This window comes from Hemitrygon akajei, unplaced genomic scaffold (assembly GCF_048418815.1).
Source record: "Hemitrygon akajei unplaced genomic scaffold, sHemAka1.3 Scf000038, whole genome shotgun sequence".
Taxonomy (NCBI): Eukaryota; Metazoa; Chordata; class Chondrichthyes; order Myliobatiformes; family Dasyatidae; genus Hemitrygon; species Hemitrygon akajei.
In genome coordinates this window covers 9,849,924-9,864,613 of record NW_027331924.1, presented here as the reverse complement: position 1 = coordinate 9,864,613, position 14,690 = coordinate 9,849,924, and the positions used below count along the sequence as shown (strand labels likewise).

Genomic DNA, 14,690 nt, shown 5'->3' with positions numbered 1-14,690 from the left:
CTGTCTACTCTCTCTATCCCTCTTGTAATCTGATCAAGCTCTTTCCGGTCACACTGATCCTCCTCCACTCCAGGGGAAACAGCCCAAGTTTGTCCGAACTCTCCTTACCCAGCAGTTCAGACAACATCCCGGTGAACCTCTTCGTTGCTGCCCTGAACACCAGCGGCGTAACGGGCTTTGAGTAGTACATGGTGGGTTGTTGATTAATAACAGTGTCGAAGCTGACGTGGAGAAAGCAGCAGTCTGGAGTTTAGAGGGAAATTCGAATGGTGGAGAAGACTCAATGGACGGAATGAGTATTTCAGTTCCTACGACGAGTGGTGTAGTGGTGAGATGGCGAAGCGATGCAGAGGAAGCTGCGGGTGCAGGTAAGAGTGAGTGTCCAGGTAGGAGATGGTGTTCAGCAGATTTTCACTACGTCTTCCAAACCAACAACAATTAACTCAGAGTGGATCGATCATAAGTGCTTTTTTATTTACTTGCAGAAGGGACGATGAGCAATGCACAGGAGCTGGTAATAGCTTTGTCCGAAAACGAAACACAGACAGTGCGGTCACTCCGATGGAAACATGTTCACGGACAGGGTGCACTCCGTTGTCTGCTGAATCACAGCTGCGGGTCTGCACTCAAGTGCTCAGGTACCATGTTGCACGAACATTATTCGCAAAGCTCTCTGACACAACACAGGTTACAGCTGGTTACAGGCCATTTTGGTGCGACAAATGAAGTACTTTTCCACAGTGGTGGAGAAGCATTCCTACACCCCTCGACCCCTGTGAAACCTTTCCAACCCCGACACCACTCCCCATTTCTGTTAACACCTCCTGTGAAAACCCTTCCAACCCCTACACCACTCCCCATTTCTGATAACACCCCCTGTGAAAACCCTTCGAACCCCTACACCATTCCCCATTTCTGTTAACACCCCCTGTGAAAACCCTTCCAACCCCTACACCACTCCCCATTTCTGTTAACACCCCCTGTGAAAACCCTTCCAACCCCTACACCACTCCCCATTTCCACAGTGGTGGAGAAGCATTCATACACCCCTCGCCGTCTGTAAAACCCTTCCAACCCCTACACCACTCCTCATTTCTGTTAGCACCCCCTGTGAAAACCCTTCCAGCCCCTACACCACTCCCCATTTCTGTTAACACCTCCTGTGAAAACCCTTCCAACCCCTACACCACTCCCCATTTCTGTTAACACCCCCTGTGCAAACCCTTCTGACCCTACACCCATCACCATTCTGTAAACCCGCCTCACCCCTACGCCACTCGCCATCCCTGTAAAACCCTCCGCCATCCACCCCGGCGCATTCATGTGACAGCTGACCCGAGAAAGACACCGACTGTGGCAGGTGGCAGGGCTCACTAAACACATTCACACTGGCTGTTTTTTTTAAATAAACCTACCGATTTGCATGGTGATCTTCTCTAAACCTCTTCCTACCTTCCCATCTTTACTTTCCCCCTCCACTTTCTGCTTTCCACGAGGATTCCATTCGTCTCTTCCCACTATTCTCCCTCCTGGAACATATCCTTGCAAGCGAGGGAAGTTCTACACGCTCCCATTTTCTTTCCCTCTCAGCTCCATTCGTCCTTCCAGGTGAGGCAACACTTCACCTGTGAGTCTGTCAGGTTGATCTACTCTACCTGATGCTGCTGGTTCAGCCTCCGCTACGTCAGTGAGGCCCAATGTAGATCGGGAGTCCACTTTGTCAAGTACCTTTGCTCTGTCCACAACAAACGGAATTTCCCGGTCACAAACAGGCGAAAATCTGCAGATGCTGGAAATCCAAGCAACACAGGAGAAATTTTTTGGACGATTTCAAGTTCCTTGGCCACGATCATCTTACTGTCACTGTAGATACCCCGTTCATGTACACCTCCCCCTCCCACCAGGAAAGTCACAGAGCTCTCCGTTTCCTTCTGGACACCAGACCTAACGAGTTCCCCTCCACCACTACTCTCCTGCTCTTTGTTTCGCTTGTCTTCTTTGTTTGAGCTGAGCTCTACTCTCACTTCTTTCTGTCACCTTGCAGTGAACTGGTGCTGGTCACATGTGTGAATGACTTGGAGGGGAATGCAGATCGAACAATTAGTGAGATTGTGGATGACACCAGAACTGGTGTGTGGGGGAAGTGAGGGTTGTCTGAGGTTACAGTGGGGTGGAGACCAGCTAGGGAAGTGGGCACAGGAGAGCAGCGGAACATTACTGTTACTCAAAAACAGGTCTTTAGGAGGTCAAAAAGACCATCATTCAGATGGAGAGACAGCTTCCCTTGGGGCTCTGGATTCAAACAGACAAGACTGGTGCACTATGGTTCAGCTCATCAGGTTGGAGGGAACCAGGAATATAAGGTGTTGCTCCTCCCTCCTGAGCATCAGCTCATCAATTAGGAGAACAATTCGTGGAGCAGCTTCACACCATCCGTCCCAAGCAGAACCTCCCAGTGCCAAACATTTCAATACTGATTCCCATCCCTGTTCTGACATGTCGATCGATGGCCTCCTCTTGTGCCGGGATGAAATCCCCCATCAGGGTGGAGGTGCAACATCTTATATTCGGTCTGAGTACTCCAACCTGATGCGTGAATATTGATCTCGCCTTCTGATAGACCAAACCCACCCCCACCCCCGTCTTCCTCTATTCCACACTCTTACTTCTCACCTGCCTATTACATCCATCGGGTCCCCTCCTCCTTCTCTCTCCCCTCTGGTGCACTCTCCTCACCTACCAGATTATTTCTTCTCCAACCCTTGACCTTTCCCACCCACCTGCCACCTTCCAGCTAGCCTCTTTCCCCTCCCCATTTTTTATTCTGGCTTCTTCTGGGTACATCCAGCACCCAGGGCATGTCCTTTTCTTACTGTTACTATCAGGTAGGAGGTACAGGAGCCTGAAGACACACACTAGGCGATTCAGGAACAGCTGCTTCCCTTCTGCCATCCGATTCCTGAATGGACATTGTACCCTTGGACACTACCTCACTTCTTTAATATAATGTATTTCTGTTTTGTACGTTTTTAAAATCTATTCAATATAAGCATATTGTAATTGGTTTATTTATTCATTACTATTATTTTTATTTAATTTATTATTATTACTTTAACAAAAATAATTTTACTCCTCATGTATGAGAAGGATGTCAGAAATAAAGTGAATTCATTCATCCGGATCGTGGGGCCGAGAGAGAGGGAAAGGAGCCGGACTGTCCCGGGATGCGGATCCATGGTGTGTCGGCATCTCACAGTAATTGTCCCTCAGTCGCGGGAAATCTCCGCCCGTAGCGCCGCTCCGACATGCTGCCAGGTCAATCAGCCTTTCGTTTACCGAGCGCAGGCGTGATTTTCGAGAAGGTTTCGACCCTTACGCTTGCCTGTGTGATCTCCTGGTCACGGCGAATCCTGGGGCGAACACGGGAGAGTCTGCGAATGTTGGAAATCCAAAGCCACTCACTCAAAACGCTGAAGGAACTCAGCAGCTCAGGCAGCATCTGAATAAACTGCCGGCGGTTCGGGACGAGTCCCTTCTTTAGCACTGAGAAGGACGGGGGAAACGCCAGAATCAAAAGGTGTGCAGTATAATCAGAGGGGAAAGGGATTAGCTCGAATGTGATAGTTGAAGCCAGGCGGGTGGGAAAGGTCAAGGGCTGGAGAAGAAAAATCTGATCGCAGCGGAGAGTGACCATAGAACATAGTAATCCACAGCACATTACAGGCGCTTCTGCCCACAATGTTGTGTCGACCATGTATCCTAATTCAGAATTTCCCTGCCGTATAGCCCTCTATTTTTAAGCTCCGTGTACGGTACCTATATAAGAGTCTCTTAACAGACCCTGTTGTATCCGCCTCTACCACCTTCACTGGAAATGCGTCCCATGCTCCCTTCTGTGTGTAAAACGTACCTCTGACATCTCCCCTTGTACCTATTTCCAAGCACCTTAAAACGATGCCCCCTCGTGTTACCCATTTCAACGCTGGGGAAAAGCCTCTGGCTATCCACACTATCAAACCCCTCACCATCTTATTCAACTCTGTCAGGTCACCTCTCGTCCTCCGTCGCTCCAAGAAGGAAAGGCCAAGTTCACTCAATCTATTCTCATAAGGCATGCTCTCCAATGCAGGCAAGATCTTTGTAACGCTGCTCTGCACTCTCTCTGTAGTATCCACATCCTTCCTGTAGTGAGGCGACCAGAAATGAACAGAGTGCTCCAAGTGGTGTGGAACTAAGGGTTTATATCCCTGTAACATTGCCTCATGGCTCCTGAATTCAACCCCACAGTTGATGAAGTCCAACACACCATACGCCTTTCTAACAACACGGTCAACCTGCGGAGCAGCTTTGAGCTCCTATTGGACACAGATCCTCGACACTGCCAGGAGTTTCAGTATTAATATTTGGTTGGTCAAATTTGAAGAGAGAATTTGCTAACTTGCAGTCCTCTGGTACTTCTCCCGTCCTTGATAATGCAAAGATCATCGCCAGAGGCTCTGCAATTTTCTCCCTCTCTTCCCACAGTAGCCTGGGGTAGATCTCACCTGGCCCCAGCGACTTGTCTAACTTAATATCTTTCCAGTGCTCCAGCACGTCCTCCTTCTTAATGTCTATATGCTCAAGCATTTCAATCCGCTGTAAGTCATCCCCACAATTGTGAAGGTCCCCTTCCCTGGTGAATACTGAAGCAAACTATTCATTAAGTACCAACACTACCTGATCTAACTCAGGTATTGTATCCTTTTGGTCCTACGATCACATTGCTCATCCTCTTGCTCTTCACATACTTGGAGAATGCCTTGGTGTTTTCCTTAATCCTGCACATCAAGGGCTTCTCATGGCCCCTTCTGGCTCTCCTAATTCACACTTACACTCCTTCCAGGTAACCTTGTAATTCTCTAGAAATCCATCTGTACTCAGTTTATTGGAGCTTTCATAAGCTTTTCTGTTCTTCTCAACTAGATTTTCTACATCCTTTGTACACTATGGTTCTTGTACCCCACCGTGTGCTCCCTGCCTCAATGGAACATACCTGTGCAGAACGCCATGCCAGTGTTCCCTGAACATTTGCGACATTTCTGCCGTGCATTTCCCTGAAAACACCTGCCCACAATGATTTGCAGGTAGTGATCCTGTGAAATTCATTGTCGTGGCCGGCTCGGAGGCCAAGTCATCGGTTTGTCACGTAACCCGTGACCGGGTTACCGAACCAGCAGAAATGAAAAACACTTTGGAGTCTGGTATTACTGTAGCTAATAGTGTTTATTAGTAAACTAAGCAATACAGTACTATAAAAATGCAAATATGTGAAACAGGTTAACAATGATATGTACAGAAGTGTGGAAATAGGAATCAAAACCAAGCTCTTTCAAAGTCTAGGGGTAAATGGATAGTCTTACAATGGTGAAGAGTTCAGTTCAGTTTAGGTGGAGGGGAGAGAGAGACACGTTACCATCGAACTGTCCGTTGGCTTCCTGTCCTGTTGTGGTCATCGACAATGACCATGTACGACCGTTCTTCAGTGGTGGACCTGTCACCCAGGCAAGGGTGGACACACAAGCCCCCACCGGTCGCACCTTTCACACACTGTGAGCCCCTGATCGATCCTCCAAACCCCCACCTTCACATGGGTGCACAATGCTCTTTCAGTGTCCCGTGGTGTCTCTGCCTGTGTCTCAGCAGAGCTGCTTTTTATCATCACTTGCTGGACACCGGCTGTCCATCAAACCGGCTCCGCCTTGCTGTCTCTGCAAGAATCTTACAAGCAGGCAAAAGTGTCCTTGGAGCAAAGGTAAACAATCAGCCAAGGAGCCATAATATTAAATCATGTCCCTCTGCCTCTCATCTGTGCCGGGCGCCTCCCCCCCTCTTCTCGCTCTCTCTCTCTCATTAGCAGCATAGTTCACAGGGGGGTCAACTCTCGACCCCATTTCAGCTTGGTTTGCTCATCACAGGTTTTATTTAAAACATAAGTTAATCAGTGCTTGATTATTAAGGATATCAAAGGTTATGGGGAGAAGACAGGAGAAAGGGGTTGAAAAGGGAAATAAAATACTCTGGGACAGGTACAGAGAGAGGAAACATTAGAGGGAGATGTGTCAAGCACAGAGAGATGGGACAGACTCCGATAGGGGTTCTTGTCTGACACGGAACAGTGGGGCTGAATCCCGGTTCATTTTCCACTCTCGGACCTTCACTGAGACCATTTCTCATCAGTTCATGTTTTACAAACAGTACATTTCAATGATCAAGCTCAACGTAAATCTATTATCAAAGTGTGTTAACCAGATGTTGTTGAACCATTCATTTTCTGGTTGACAAGGCAACTCAATGCTCACCCCCAGCCTGGGGTAGGGAATGGGACCAATTCCAGAGGGGGACGGGGTGGGTGGGTCTGGGTCTTTGAGAAGGAGCCCTAACCTCATCCTCCTCATTCCCCTTCTCACTCTTCCTTACGCTCCATACCCACACTGCATATGTTTGTGTGTGTGAGAGAGAGAGAGAACGGCCGGCTCCACCCTCCATCAACGATGCCATCCTCTCCCTCAACGCAACACCGCAATCCTCGCTGGCTCAAATAATCTGAAAATCTTATACCTTCACTCCTGCACCGATTCCTTCGCCTTCCTGTTTCTGGCACGTGGCACAGTGGCAATCCCAAGATTACAACCCTTGAACTTAGCACCACACTCCCTGAACCCCTTTTGTTGAACCTCAATACTCCACCTACCCATATTATTGGTACCCACGTGGACCACGACGTTCACTATTCCCCTTCCTTAAGAATGCTGAACACTCGACCAGAGATGTCCCGGACCCACGGCACACAGGACCATCCTGAAATCTTGTTCTCACCCACAGAATCCAGTCCGTTTCCTTAATGGATGCATCACCTATCACACAGCTCGACTCTTCTCCCCTCTTCCCTTCTGAGTCACAGAGACAGAGACCCAGTGGCTGTGACTTTCCCTGGCTGGATCACCCCCACACCCCGCAACCGTATCCAGAACGATACCCCAGTTGGTGAGGCGATGACCACAGGGGTACTCTGTATGGCTGTTTAACCCCTTTCCTTTCCCTGGCTGTCCCCCAGTTTCCTGGGTCCTGCACTTTGGGTGTAACCACCTCTCTAAACATCCCATCTATCAGCCCTGAAGCCTCCAGAATGATCTGGTGTTCATCCAGTTCCAGCCTCTTAATGCAGGTTGTTAGAAGCTGCAGCCGGATCCACTTCTCGAAGGTGTAGTGATCGGGGACACTGGAGGTGTCCCTGGTTTCCCGCATCCCACAAGAGAAGCTTTCCACTGCCCCGTCTGTAATCTCTACCGTTCTCATTGAGCAACTGAAAAGAAGGGGGCAAAAAAATCTCTACCTTCAGCTTAATTACACCTTCTGTGACTGAAGGCTCCCATCACTGACAGCTAAAGCCTCAGAATCTCCACTCGGACTCCATTCACTCTGACACGGACCGCTCCACTCGGACTCCATTCACTCTGACACTGACCGCTCCACTCGGACTCCATTCACTCTGACACTGACCGCTCCACTCGGACTCCATTCACTCTGACACTGACCGCTCCACTCGGACTCCATTCACTCTGACACTGACCGCTCCACTCGGACTCCATTCACTCTGACACTGACCGCTCCACTCGGACTCCGTTCACTCTGACACTGACCGCTCCACTCGGACTCCGTTCACTCTGACACTGACCGCTCCACTCGGACTCCATTCACTCTGACACTGACCGCTCCACTCGCTCCTGCACAACTTTCAGTTCTTGCTGAGCAAACCCAAATGCTGACTGGCCGCTGCTCAAAGGTCCAACGGAAAAAACTGCTGCAAGTCTCTGCCTTTAATCTTCGACTGAAGACCATATGCCGTAGAAACATAGAAAACCTACAGTACAATACAGGCTGTGCCGAACATGCCCTTACCTCAGAAATTACCTAGGGTTACCCATAGCCCTCTATTTGTCTTCGAGCCTTCTATTTCTCTAGCGTCAGCAAAGTTTCCTCAAGGGGAAATCTTGCCTGACAAATCTGTTGGCATTCTTGGAAGAAGCAACAAGCAGGATCGACAAAGGAGAATTGGTTCCCTCAAGTGAAACTCGGGCTGGAAAAGCAACCCGAATGAAGAAATAGATGTTGTATACTTGGATTTTCAGAAGGCCTTTGACAAGGTGCAACACACTAGGCTGCTGAATAAACCCACGGTGTTACAGTGGAGACTCTAGCTTGGATTAAACAGTGGCTGTGCCATAAGGTGGGCGTTGGGAACGGACCCAAATGCAAGACACAGACACTGAAGTACTAGGGACAGGACTAGGTGTATCAGGAAAGAAGTGGGGAAGAAACGACCCTGGACAAGACGAGGTGACAGGGCATGGGCTAGGACCAGAGTAGGAAGGTGAGACCTGGACGAGGAACTAAGAACTGGGAACTAGGAACCTGGACAAGGATTCCGAGCCAGAGACTGGACGGGGACCCGGAACCTGGGTCTTGACTCGGGCTCGGACTCCGGATCCAGACGAGGACTGGACGTGGCAAGGTAACAGGACTGGGAACCTCCTCGGAGCCTTGAACATTGACTGGAAACCTCCTCGGAGACTTTGACCTGGACTGGACTTGACACGGAGCCTGAGACTTGGACTGGACTTGGACACGGAACGACGAACAACGACAGTCCACTCGAGTAGCGGCAAACAGTCTTCCTACTGAGCCTTGGACCCGAGCACAGGAACACAGAAAACAGAGCCAGGACCCCTCCTTGGAGACAGGACGTAGGGCCGGGGCTTTACACAGTCAGGACCCCTCCTTGGAGACAGGACGTAGGGCCGGGGCTTTACATAGAATCAGGACCACTCCTTGGAGACAGGACGTAGGGCCGGGGCTTTACACAGAGTCAGGACCCCTCCTTGGGGACAGGACGTAGGGCCGGGGCTTTACATAGAGTCAGGACCCCTCCTTGGAGACAGGACGTAGGGCCGGGGCTTTACATAGAATCAGGACCCCTCCTTGGGGACAGGACGTAGGGCCGGGGCTTTACATAGAGTCAGGACCCCTCCTTGGGGACAGGACGTAGGGCCGGGGCTTTACATAGAGTCAGGACCCCTCCTTGGGGACAGGACATAGGGCCGGGGCTTTACATAGAGTCAGGACCCCTCCTTGGGGACAGGACGTAGGGCCGGGGCTTTACATAGAGTCAGGACCCCTCCTTGGAGACAGGATGTAGGGCCGGGGCTTTACATAGAGCCAGGACCCCTCCTTGGGGACAGGACGTAGGGCCGGGGCTTTACATAGAGCCAGAACCCCTCCTTGGGGACAGGACGTAGGGCCGGGGCTTTACATAGAGCCAGAACCCCTCCTTGGGGACAGGACGTAGGGCCGGGACTCATACACGGACACGAAACACGGGGACACAAAGAGACAGTTCCAAGCTCATCGATAGACAGATCCTTCTGTTGGCATGACAAGGCTCCAGTCTCACTCCAGCGGTTAAACTTGATGGTGATACAGGCGATGACACAGGCGAGGCTGCAGGCAAGGCTTCAGGCGTGGGTTGCTGAAAGATGGGGAAGGGAAGGGAAGGGAACAGTCCAGCCTCAGGGTAACGGCAAAGCCGGCCTGTCTTACCCAATGGAGGCGAGGACAGGGAGGGACAGAATCAACCGCAGGGTAACGGCAAAGATGGCCTGACCTACCTCACAGAGGCGAGGACAGGATACTGACAAGACCAACCCGCACCTACACTCAAACCCAGGGCTACTTATATTTCAGCCCCAATTTGAGAATCAGGTGCCTGTGATTAAGCCCAACTGAAACAATGGACAGCCATAAGACCCGGAGTCCAGAGTCCACGGACCGGACCGTGAACCGGAACGCAGACATCACGGACCGGACCATGACAAGCTGAATGGTAGGAGGCAAAGACTGGGAATAAAGGGAGCCATCTCTGGTTGGCTGCCAGTTACTAGTGGCGTTCCTCAGGGCTCTGTGTTCGGACTGCTGATTTGTGTTATATTCCAATAGTTTGGAAGACGGAATTGCTGGCTTTGTTACAAGGTTTGCAGACGATATGAAGACATGAGGAGGGGCAGGTAGTTTTAGGTAGAGAGGGTACAGAAGGACTGAGATAGATTTAGAGAATGGGAAAAAAACAGCAGATGGAATATAGTGCTGGGAAGTGTATGTTCATGCATTTTGGTAGAAGAAATGAAAGTGTTAACTTCTTCGAAATGGACAGAAAATACCAAACAACTGAGGTGCAAAGGGATACGGGGAGTCCATGTTCAGGATTCCCTAACAGCTAATTTGCAGGTTGAGTCTGTGGTGTGGAAGGGAAATGCAACGTTAGCATTCATTTCCAGAGATCTACAATATATAAACAAGAATGTAATTTGGGAAGTTGGTAATCACTGGTGAGGCCTCACTTGGAGTACAGGTTTGGGCCCCTTATCTTGGAAAGGATGTGCTGAAGCTGGAGAAGGTTCAAAATATGTTCAGAAAAACAGATTCCAGGATTGAATGGATTGTCATATGAAGAGCGTTTAATGGGCCTGAGCCTGTATCAGCAGAGGAATTAGGGCTGATTTCATTGAAACTTATCAAACTGTGGAAGGGCTTGATAGAGTGGATGTGGAAAGGATGCTTCCTGTGGTGGAAGAGTCTACGACCAGGAAACAGACCATCAGAATAGAGGGGTGTACTTTCAGAACGGAAATGACAGAGAACGGACAGAGAGTGGTGAATCTGCGGAATTCCGTGCCACAGGCAGCTGTGGAGGCCAATTCTTTATGTACATTTAGGGCAGAGTTGGATAGAATCTTGATTGATCCGGGAATGAAGGGATACGGGGACAAGACAGGTGATTGGAGCAGAGAGGAAATTTGGATCAGCCACAATAAAATGACAGAACAGACTCGATGGGGTAAACAGCCTCATTCTGGTCTTATATCTTATAGTCTGACGGTCTGTCCCCAGTGTGAACTCGCTGATGTAGCTTCAAGTCAGATGACTAAGTGAATCCCTTCCCACAATCTGAGAAAGTGAATGGTTTCTCCCCAGTATGAACTAACTGGTGTCTCTGTAGCTTGGATGACCGAGTAAATCCCTTCCCACATTCAGGGCAGGTGAATGGCCTCTCCCCAGTGTGGATTCGCTGATGTGACAAAAGGGTGGATGAGTGAGCGAATGCCTTCCCACAATCTGAGCAGGTGAACGGCCTCTCCCCGGTGTGGATTCGCTGATGTGACAAAAGGGTGGATGAGTGAGTGAATCCCTTCCCACATTCAGGGCAGGTGAACGGCCTCTCCCCAGTGTGGATTCGCTGGTGTGACAAAAGGTTGGATGACTGAGTGAATCCCTTCCCACATTCAGAACAGGTGAACGGCCTCTCCCCAGTGTGAACCAGCTGGTGTCTCTGTAGGGTGGATGAGTGAGTGAATCCCTTCCCACACACAGAGCAGGTGAACGGCCTCTCCCCAATGTGAACTCGCAGATGTATTTTCAAGTCCGATGACCCAGCAAACTCCTTCCCACATGCTGAGCAGGTGAACGGCCTCTCCCCAGTGTGAACTCGCTGATGCACTTTCAAGCCAGATGATCGAGCGAACTCCTTTCCACAGTCTGAGCAAATGAATGGTTTCTCCCCAGTGTGAAAGCACTGATGTGTGTTCAGTTCAGATGACCGAATGAATCGCTTCCCACAGTCCGCGCAGGTGAACGGCCACTCCCCAGTATGAAGTCGCTGATGTATTTTCATGTCAGATGACAGAGTGAATCTCTTCCCACATTCAGAGCAGCTGAACGGTTTCTCCCCAGTGTGAAATCGTTGATGTACGCTCAGCTGAGCTGCACGAGCGAACTCCTTTCCACAGTCTGAGCAAGTAAACGATTTCTCCCCAGTGTGAATTCACTGATGTTCCTTCAGTTGAGATGAACGTGCGAATCCTTTCTCACATACGGAGCAGGCAAATGGTTTCTCCCCGGTGTGAAACAGCCAGTGTGTCTGTAGTTTGGATGACTGAGTGAATCCCTTCCCACATTCAGAGCAGGTGAATGGCCTCTCCCCAGTGTGAACCAGCAAGTGTCTCTGTAGTTTGGATGAGTGCGTGAATACTTTCCCACAATCAGAGCAGGTGAACGGACTCACCCCAGTGTGAACTCACTGATGTACCTTCAGGTCAGGTGACCGAGTGAATCCCTTCCCACATTCTGAGCAGCTGAACGGTTTCTCCCCAGTGTGAGTTTGCTGATGTTCCTGTAGTTGAGATGACCGAGTGAATCCCTTCCCACATTCTGAGCAGATGAACGGTTTCTCCCCAGTGTGAGTTTGCTGATGTTCCTGTAGTTGAGATGACCGAGTGAATCCCTTCCCACATTCTGAGCAGATGAACGGTTTCTCCCCAGTGTGAGTTTGCTGATGTTCCTGTAGTTGGGGTGACCGAGTGAATCCCTTCCCACATTCTGAGCAGCTGAACGGTTTCTCCCCAGTGTGAACTCGCCGATGTACCTTCAGTTGAGATGACGAAGTGAACTCCTTCCCACAGTCTGAACAGTTGATCCCCATCACTCTCTCTACATCACCGGGTTGTACCACCCTGGGCTTCGACTGGGAACACCATACAGTTCCTCGTTCCAATGCCGTGTCCCGCTTCATGCCACCACACACACCTCCTTAAAGGCAGCTTGAAACACTAGGTGCACTGTCAGAGTCTCCAAAAAGTCCTCACCCGCCTTCTCCTAGAGTCTCCGTACAAGAGGGGTGTTGGTCCCCACCAGAATTAATACACATCTCGTAGCAACTGGGTCCGGGCAAACCAGCACTCAGACACTCCCTCCTCGGCCTCTAGAAACTCCAGCCTCACGGACAAATACCCATCGTATGGATAATCACCAGCACTGTTACCCCAAATTTCCAGGGCACTGAAGGGCGTCAAGGGCAAATGCGACAAATGCTGATCGTAGAATGACCGGTACAACAGCGTGACCTGTGACCCCGTGTCGAGTATGGCTTTTGCATCTATTCCCTTATCCGGATTGACACGCTGGATCGGGGTCCCACCAATCCTTCGCTGATAGGGTCCTCTCCTGTCCGGGGTCCCGCGGCACTTCGTGTTTTCCCAGAGACTCCAGGCCGTTCCCTCTCTGGGTCTCCTCTAAGCTTCCCGACCCCCCCCCCCCCCCGCCTTACTGCTTGTACACCCGTGGAGTCTACGCTCGAGGGGCTCCCAGCCGGTCACATCCCCGGCTGAAGTGCCCCTCTTCCCCACAGTTATAACACACACCCCGTCTCGCGGGACCCCGGCCTCCCCCGGGCTTCTGTGCAGTCCGTCCCTTCAGGGAGGGGCCCTCTCTGCCAGTCCCCTCATGCGGAGGAACCTGCTCACTATCTCCCGATTGGAGCTGGCCCCAGTCACTTCACTACAAGGGGCTACCACGGAGGAGAGCGCCGTACTGCCGGAGCCCTCTTTCGATTCCAATGCGTCTTCCTCCTCCCTCACCTCTCTGAGCAACTGAACAAAGGATGGGTTGGGGCCGCGATCTACTGGACTGCCGGAGACTCGTAGCAATCACTTCATGCCTCGGCGCCCCTTGCTACATTGCTACCTGGTCTATCCTGATCTGATTCACCCCCGTCTCCGGAATGATCCGCCGTCGCCTCAGACAATTTATCCTTCGCTCTACCCGGAAAAGATACTCAGAAAGCTTTTCTCCTTTCTCTTGACGTAGGCCCCGAAGCTCCTCTAAAAGCTCCACCGTGCCCCCCGTCAGACCAAAAGCCTCCTCCAATGCTTCTAGATAATCCCTCCAGGTAGCCAAGGGGTTGCTGCCCTTCCCACCTTTCACTACCTCAGCTGCTACTTCTCACAAACTATTAACCAATCTCTGCCCCTTCTCTTCCTCAGAGCACTGCCACTCACCCAGCAGCCGAGAGACATGTTCTACCCAGGACTCACAATCTTCTTCCCCTTCCGGGTAGGGATGCGCCCTGAGAAAATTCTTAAATTCTAACGACGACCCGCCGACTTGTTCATCAAGGAGTTAATGGCTGACGCCAACTCCGAACCCTCCCCCTTCCGTGGCAGAGGGGGACCAATGAGATTTTCCAAATCCGACCACTCCCTTCCTTCATCCTTCAAAAACGATAGGACCCGGTCTCGAAAATCTCCGCCCCCAGCTGCTGGCAACTTCTCTGGTGTCCCATCAGACCTGTCAAACCTTTTCTGTGTGACAATGTTCACGCCCCATGGACCCACGTCACTGAGATCACCGATAGACGGTGGCAGCCCCACCGCCGAGACGTCAGCACCGATTCGCGCTAACACATAGCCTAAATCCCCCATTTTGCCAATCTTTCTGCCTACGATTTCGACCCTACCGATAGCTCTGACCGTACTCAAGCATCAAATTAACACTCCGTCCGAGATACGCATGTCCACCCCACCTAATACGCAGGCATGAGTAACCGATACTCCCTCGATCTCACACCAGAGTTAAGTCCTATCCGAATCCATCTCCCCTCGTTTAAACCGGAACGAATTACCCCGTATGTGACAAATTCAATCCCGAACGAGAAACCCCTCTCTTGTAGGGCGAAACGTACAAATAGAGCGGGGGCCCGAGATGCCGGATGCAGCTAGTACCAGGACGCAAGGTCGAGGAAGAGCCCACACTGGGGGAGTCGG

The 14,690-nt window shown here is 50.9% G+C and overlaps 1 pseudogene; it reads right to left on the bottom strand.

The window, feature by feature from the left end:
- Positions 1 to 11,017: 11,017 nt before the first annotated feature.
- LOC140720216 (uncharacterized) lies at positions 11,018 to 12,661 on the bottom strand (annotated as a pseudogene).
- Between the last annotated feature and the right edge of the window lie 2,029 nt (positions 12,662 to 14,690).